Genomic DNA, 8,631 nt, shown 5'->3' on the forward strand with positions numbered 1-8,631 from the left:
CTTTGGAATGGGCACAAATATGGATCTCTTCCAAACAGTCAGCCAGATAGTTGTCTTCCAAATTTCTTGGCAGAGATGAGTGTGTGCCTCCTGTGCCGCCTCACTTTCTTGAAAGATTTCAATTTTTATTCCATCAATTCCTGGTGCCTTGTTCTTTGTCAATTCCTTCAGTGCACCCTGGACTTCTTCCTTCAGTATCATTGGCTCTTGATATTATGCTAACTGTTAAAATGGTTTAACATTAACCATTTCGTTTAGGTACAGCGACTCTGTGTATTCCATCTTCTCTTGACGCTTTCTGCATTAATCAATAATTTTCCCAGAGAATCTTTCAATAATAAAAGTTGAGGCTTGAATTTTTTCTTCAGTTCCCCCAGCTTGAGAAATGCTGAGCATGTTCTTCCTTTTTCGTTTTCTGATTCCAGATCTCTGCACATTTTATTGTAATATTTGGCTTTATTTTCTCAAGCTGATCTTTGAAATTGTATGTTCAGCTCTTGGACCTCCTCATTTCTTCCATTTGCTTTAGCATTTCTATGCTGGAAAGCAAGTTTCAGTGTCTCTTCTGACATCCATTTTGACCTTTTCTTTCTTTCTTTTCCTTTTACTGACTCTTGGCTTTCTTTATGTATGATATTCTTGATGTCATCCCACAACTCATCTGGTCTTCGGTCTTTAGTGTTTAATGTATCAAATCTGTTCTTCAGATGATCTCTCATCTAAAACCTGTCCACCATGGGTGACCCTGCTGGTAATTAAAATACTGGTGTCATAGCTTTCAAAACCACAGAAATTCATTAGCCACCATAGTACGAGAGTCACTGTACCAACAAGAAATGGTTTTTGTTCCACCACCTCAAAAGTTAGCATATGATCAAAAATTGATTGTACATAAAGAAGAAATCTGCCCTGCACTGAATTCACTGGTGAACTACAAAGCTCCAGGAATTGACAGAATGTAACTGAAATTTTGCAATAAACTGCTGCAGCACTGGAGGCTCTTATTCATCTATAGGAGAAATTCAGAAGTCCATCTGGCCATCTGACTGGAAGATATATATATATATATATTTTGGAGGGGGGGATGCAACAACTTTATTGACAGAAAAGTGCAATGAAATTTCTTGAAGGCTTAAAAGGAAGGAGGCACCACTTAGACACCTCCCCTCAAATGGAGGACCAAGTGCAGGGTAGATTCTTTTGGGATGTTGTAGTCAGACAGTGTACGCCCATCTTACAGATGTTTCCCAGCAAAGATCAATCTCCGCTGGTCAGGGGGGATGCCTTCCTTGTCTTGGATCTTCGCCTTGACATTCTCAATGGTGTCACTGGGCTCTACTTCAAGGGTGATGGTCTTACTGGTCAAGGTCTTCACAAAGATCTGCATCCCCCCTCTCAGACGAAGGACCAGTTGCAGGGTGGATTCTTTCTGGATGTTGTAATCAGACAGGGTACGGCCATCTTCCAGCTGTTTCCCAGCAAAGATCAATCTCTGCTGGTCAGGGAGAATGCCTTCCTTGTCTTGGAGCTTCGCCTTGACATTCTCAATGGTGTCACTGGGCTCTACTTCAAGGGTGATGGTCTTACCAGTCAAGGTCTTCACGAAGATCTGCATCCCCCCTCTCAGACGAAGGACCAGGTACAGGGTGGATTCTTTCTGGATATTGTAGTCAGATAGCATACAGCCATCTTCCAGCTGCTTCCCAGCAAAGATCAACCTCTGTTGGTCAGGGGGGATGCCTTCCTTGTCTTGGATCTTCGCCTTGATATTCTCAATGGTGTCAGTCACTGGGCTCTACTTCAAGGGTGATTGTCTTACCGGTCAAGATCTTCATGAAGATCTGCATCCCCCCTCTCAGGTGAAGGACCAGTTGCAGGGTGGATTCTTTCTGGATGTTGTAATTAGACAGGGTACGGCCATCTTCCAGCTGCTTCCCAGCAAAGATCAATCTCTGCAGGTCAGGGGGGATGACTTCTTTGTCTTGGATCTTTGCCTTGACATTCTCAATGGTGTCACTGGCCTCTACCTCAAGGGTAATAGTTTTACCCGTGAGAGTTTTCACAAAGATTCACATTGTCAAGTGGAGAAGGCAGCAGCGCACACAAAGGAACACCAACAGAACTCCAGCCCCGACGGAACTAAGAGATCCATATTTTGCACATTTCTAAGTGAAGTGACCCAACAGAATGTGGAAGTCATTGAAAAAAATCATCAATATCACATGAAAGTGACATTTTACTGACTATAATTCAAACATGTCTGCAACAGTACATCAACAATAAACCACCAGAAATTCAAGCCAGATTCAGAAGCGGTTGCAATAATAGAGATACCATTGCTGACATCAGATGGATCTTGCCTGAAAATAAAGAATACCAGAAATATATTTATCTGTGCATTATTAACTATGCAAAGGCTTTAAACAGTGTGGATAACGACAAGTTATGGATAACATTGCAAAGAATGGGTATTCCAGAAGACTTCACTGTGTTCATGATGAACTGTACATAATCCTAGTGGAAATTTGAAAAGAACAAAGAAATAGTAAATGACTTAAAATAGGGAAAAGTACGTGTCATGGTTATATTTTTTCGCCATACTTATTCAATCGGCATGGGGAGCAAATAATCCAAAAAAGTGAATGTAATAGTTAGGGTTCTGTGTCAATTTGACTAGGCCAGGATTCCTACTGGTTTAGCAGTTAAGATGTGCTTATCCCCATGGTGATAAAACCTAATACAGGTATAGTTAACTCAGTGATTTGCTATGAGCAGCCAATCAATTGAAAAGATACTTCCTTGGGGGTGTGGCCTATTCCCAATATAATGGACATTGGGGAACTTGACCTCTATAATTTTAATCTATTTCTTCCATATAAACTTCTCTTTATATATATACATATGTATGTTTCACTTGTTTTACTTTTGTAGAAAACCGAGCCTAAGGCATATGGTACCTAGAGAATGGGATGCTAGAGAAACAAAATCAAAGATGAGTTTTCGAAATTGGTTTTCAGTTCTGACTAATTTTAAAGAAACTAGTATAAGGTGGAGGTATGCGTTACCTTCACTTAATAGCAATTAGCCTAAAAATCTTTCCACTTTGTGAAGTCAGAGGTAATCAAGCATGACTTCTACATATTTTTGCAGTTGGCATTAGAAGTGGGATTCATTGCAATTCCTACCAACTCATGTAAGCATGAGGTTTTATAAGAAAAGAAAGAAGGAACATGGGAAGTACTTTGGTTGAGGTCAGCAAAGCAGTTTCTGGAGTTACCTGGAGCCAGTGTCATGCTAGTTAAGTAGGTTGGCTGATGTGAGGTCAGGGCCTACTGGATCCACCCTGCCCAAATTCCAAGTCAATATACATATGAATGGGGTTATTCTAAGGATGAAGAAAAGATAGCACTTGAGTGTTTTTAAAAGGTGTATATGTTTACTGCCTTATGGATATGGGTTTCTTCTGCTTATTATTGTAAAATAGACATTCATATGTGATAGAAATAAATATTGAGAATTATGCTTACAGAGCCCTTGTAAGCCTACCTTAAACCTATACTTGATTGAATTTGCTAAAAATGGAGTTAGAATTTGCCCAGGAGAAAAATAGCCTTCTTGATTTAGGCCTTTGTAGAGTATGAGGCCATAGAAGGAATCCTGAGCACCACCCAGAACCTTCAGAGTTGGTACATTTGCATTTTAAAAGACATGTACTAGAACTGCTGGGTGTGCAACTAAAACGGGAGAATAGTGACTTTTTCATTTCAGGAACAGAAGATAACAGGTCCACCAAGAAGGAAAAGCATGAATGGAGTATGCAACCCTTGCATGGAAAAGCTGCAACTGTGCAGATGACATTAGAGGTAGTAGCACAGAAAGACAGAGTAGCTATGGACTCTAGGTCCAAGGACTAGAGGCTGTGTGCCTATGGGCAGCAGGCTAACTTGCAGAATGTACCCTTTGAACCTTCACATATATATATATATATATATATATATTTGTTTTGTATTTGTGCATCAAATATTTTTGCTTTTTTCATTTGTGACATATAAGATGTAAATGGGGCCGTGTGTTTTCAGCTGTACATGTTTTATTTATATCATGTTAGGCACAAGTATGGCTATAATTTTCTTTATGTAAAGATTATGCATATAGTTTAGCATAAGTTGACAAAGGTGGATTGTAATTGTTAGAGTTCTGTGTCAATTTGGCTATGCCAGGATTCCCAGTGATTTAAGCAGTTAAGATGTGCTTGATCTCATGGTGATAAAATGTAATACAGGCATAGTTAACTCTATGATTGGCTATGAGCAGCAATCAATTGGAAGAGGGTGTGGCCTGCTTTCCATAATGGACTTATGGGAAAGGTTCTATCTTTCTTCCACTGAGGATCTGGAACTCTATAGTTGTAAGACATTCCTTTGATATAAACATCTCTCTCTCTATATATATATATGTTTTCAATGGTTTTCCTTTTGTAGAAAACCCAGCCCAAGACAGTGTATTATATGAAGGAAAGTACGGCATCAAGATTGGAGGAAGACTCATTAACAACCTGCGGTATGCAGATGACACAACCTTGTTTACTGGAAGTAAAGAGTACTTAAAATATTTTCTGATGAAGAGCAAAGACTACTACCTTCAGTATGGATTGCACCTCAATGTAAAGAAAACACAAATCCTCACAACTGGACCAATAAATAGCATTATGACAAATGGGAAACACTGAAGTTGTCAAAGACATCATTTTACTTGGATTCACAATCAACACTCATGAAAACAGCAGGAAATTAAACAACATATTACATTAGACAAATGTGCTGCACAAAATCATTTAAAAGTGTTCACGAGCAAAGATTTCAGTTTGAAGATTAAAGTGGGCCTGATCCAAGCCATTGTATTTTCATTATCCTCATATGCATCATGCTTGGGGTAGGGTGCGGGGGAATGGTTCAGGAAAAAAGAGGGAAACCCACAATGCCAATGGACTGGCACAGTGGCAGCAGCAATTAGCTTAAGTGTAACAATGATTGTACAGAAGGGACAGGATCAAGCAATGTTTTGTTCTGTTGTGAATAAGGTTGATATGAGTCAGAGCTGACTCAACAGAACCTAGCAACTACATCATATTATACTGGGGATCACAGTAGCTCTATAGGATGAGTACTGAACTCTGAACCACAGATTGTCTGTCTAAGCCCACCAGCTACTCAGCAGGAGAAAGATGAGGCTTTCAGGTCCAGAAAGATGTACAGCTTAGGAAACTCTAAACAGGGTTGCTATGAATTAGAATCTACTCAATGACATATAATGCAATTATATATAAAGATCGATATTCTAAGCATTACTGAGCTCAAATAGAAAGGTATTGTCCTTTTTTAATATGACAATGATATGGTTTACTATAAAGGGAATGATGAATACTTGAGAAATGACATCACATTCATCATTTAAAAAGAACATTCCAAGATTTATCTTGAAGTTAAATTCTGTCTCTGATAGGACAATATCATATTCCTACATGGAAGGCTGGTGTAGCACTGAAACATAAGCATTGGATCTCAAGGTCAGTTGAAACCATAAGATTGGCATTTCAAACTCATCATCCCCTACTTCAAAACTCTATACAGGGTAGCTATGAGTTAGAACTGATGTAGCTGCATTTAACAATAATAAGGAAGATTAGTTAATGCCATTATTATTCAAATGTATGCACCACCCACTGAAGTCAGAAATGATAAAATTGAAGAATTCTATCAACTTGTTTGGTCTGAAATTCAGCAAGCATGCAATCAAGACGTCTTGATAATTATAGGTAATTGGAATAAGAAAGGTAAAAACAAAGAGGAAGAATCAGAAGTTGGAACATGTGGCCTTGGTGACAAAAATGATGTAGGGGAATCACACAATAGAATTTTTCAGGATCACTGATTTATTCATTGCAAATGACTTTTTCAATAATATATACATAGACCTTATTAGATAGGGGACACAGAAAGCAAATTGACTACATCTGTGGAAAGAGATCATGGAGATCAATATTATCAGTCAAAACAAGTACAGAGAGTAACTGTAGAACAGATCATTAATTGATCATTAGAAAGTGGAAGTTGAATATGAAGACGAATAAAACAAGTCCACAAGAGCCAAAATATGACTTTGAATATATCTTACTTGAACTAAGGAACCATTTCAAAAACAGATTGATACATTCCACAATACTAAACAAAAATCAAGAGATGTGGGATGACCTCAAGAACGTCAACCATGAAGAAAATAAAAGGTTATAAAAAGTTAGGAAAGAAATAAATGGAAGAATGGACTACAGAAAAGACTCTGACACTTGCTCTTGAATGTCAAGAAGCTAAAGAAACTGGAAGAAATGAGAAAGCAAAGACCAGACAGTAATTTCAATGAACAATTTGAGAAGACAAAATCAAGTATGATGAAATGTGCAAAAGCCAAAAGGAAAGAACACACTCAGAATTTCTCATGCTGTAAGAACTAAAGAAAAAAATTCAAGCCTCAACTTGAAATATTGAAGCACTCCATGGGGAAAATATTGAATGATGCAGAAAGCATCAAAAGGATATGATAAGAATCCTAACTGTATAAAAATGAAATGGCAGATAATCAACCTTTCAAGAGGTGCCATATGATCAAGAATCAATGGTACTGAAGGAAAAAGCCCAAGCTGCATTAAAGGCAATGACTTAAAACAAGGCTCCAGGATTTGATGGAATACAAATTGAAATCTTTCAAAAAACTGATGTAGCATTGGAGATGTTCACTCATCTATTTCAAGATTTATGTAAGACAACTACCTGGTCAACCAATTGGAAAAAATAATGTTGTGCAGAATAAAAGTTCCAGAACACTTAATTGTGCTAACGAGGAACCTGTACATAGACCAAGAGGCAATTATTTGAATAGTATCAGGGGATTCTGAATGGTTTAAAATCAGGAATGTTTTGTGAAAGCATTATATCCTTTTACCATCCCTATTCAGTCTGTAGGCTGAGGGATTAATGTAAGAAACTGGATTATATGAAGAATAAGGTGGCATCAAGTTTGAAGGAAGACTCATTAACAATCTGCAATATGCAGATGACACACTACTTAAGTGAATAGAACTTAAAATGATGAAGGTCAAAGACTAAAGCCTTCAGTATGTATTGCATCTCAGTGTAAAGAAAACAGAAATCCTCACAATTAACCAATAAATAACATCATGATAAGCAGAGAAAAGATTGAAGTTGTTAAAGATTTCATTTTGCTTAGATCCAAAAGCAACAACTATAGAAGTATCAGTTTTAAAAATCAAACCACAGATCACATTGGGCATATCTGCATACTAGCCTGTCAATTTGTCATGCTATTGCTTTGATGCTGGAAGCTATGGCACTGGTGGGTCAGAAAAAAGAGGGACTGATATTAGTGGCACTAATGGGTTCGAACATAAGAAAAATTATGAGGCTGTTATAGGACCAGGGTACATATTGTCCTCTTGTGCATATGGTCGCTGTGAGTTGGAACAGACTCTATGTTGCCTAAAAACAACAAACAATAGATGACAAGGGAGTCCCTGGATAGTTAATGGACTTGAATGATTAAAAAAAAAGGGGGGGTGGATATTTGATACCAGACATTGGTATTTCAGAATAAGGGTCTGGTTATCAATTTCTGAAAAATCAGTTATTGAAAACATTGTGGAGCACAGTTATACGCTGACATTCATGAGTTCCCTTGAGTAAAAATTGACTCAACAACAACTGCTTTACATCACAAGTACCATACTGGCCACCAGAGATAAATTAATTCAATTCAACTCACAAGAAGTTTATTGCTTAAAATTATCCACACTCTCATTGTGTAATTTATTTTAATAAACATTTAGAAAAGACATATACATCATTTTTCTACATAACCTCCTTGATTTTTAATATGCTTTGTCAATTAGTCTACAATCTTTCATAACCCCATATTAAAATATGTTTTAGGCAGAACTTCAAGCTACAAATGCACCAATGTCTTCACTTCATCAGAGGTGAATCTTCGTCCTCTAAGAGGTGCTTTCAGGGGAACAAACAGATGCATCCTATGGAGGAAGATCAGGACTCTAGTGAGAATGCTTTAAAACTTCAAAATGAAGTGTTTTCAGAATGTCAATAGTGTGGGCAGAGGTGTGTGGACATCCATTGTCATGAAAGATCACAAAGTCCTTGGATATCAGTGCTCTACATTTTATCACAAATTTAGATTTCAGCTCTTTAGTAAGCATCTCACTGCAAAGATCACTGTTGGTTATTGAACCTTTTTCCTGATAGTGTTCCAATATTGGCCCTTGAGATTCCCAGAAAATCTGTAAGAATCAATTTTCCATCTGATGGCTGACTTTTGAACTTTTTCTTAGTTGGCGTTTGAGGATGTTTCAATTCCATACTCTCCCATTTACTCTCAGACTTGTAGTGATGAAGCCATGTCTCGCCACCAGTAGCAATTTTTGTTTTTTTAAGAAACTTTTACCTTCCTTGGAGTATTGGTCCAAATTTTGTTCAAAGATATACAAAACTTCTGTTTTTGCTGTTCTATGAGTTATTTTGGTACCCATCTCACACAAACTTTTTGAAA

At 37.6% G+C, this 8,631-nt stretch overlaps 1 pseudogene; it reads right to left on the bottom strand.

Annotated features, from left to right (window-relative positions):
* Window positions 1-1,153: 1,153 nt before the first annotated feature.
* On the bottom strand, window positions 1,154-2,075 carry LOC102819766 (annotated as a pseudogene).
* Window positions 2,076-8,631: the final 6,556 nt, after the last annotated feature.

The sequence above is a fragment of the Chrysochloris asiatica genome, unplaced genomic scaffold, assembly GCF_000296735.1.
Source record: "Chrysochloris asiatica unplaced genomic scaffold, ChrAsi1.0 scaffold00073, whole genome shotgun sequence".
In the NCBI taxonomy this organism is placed as follows: Eukaryota; Metazoa; Chordata; class Mammalia; order Afrosoricida; family Chrysochloridae; genus Chrysochloris; species Chrysochloris asiatica.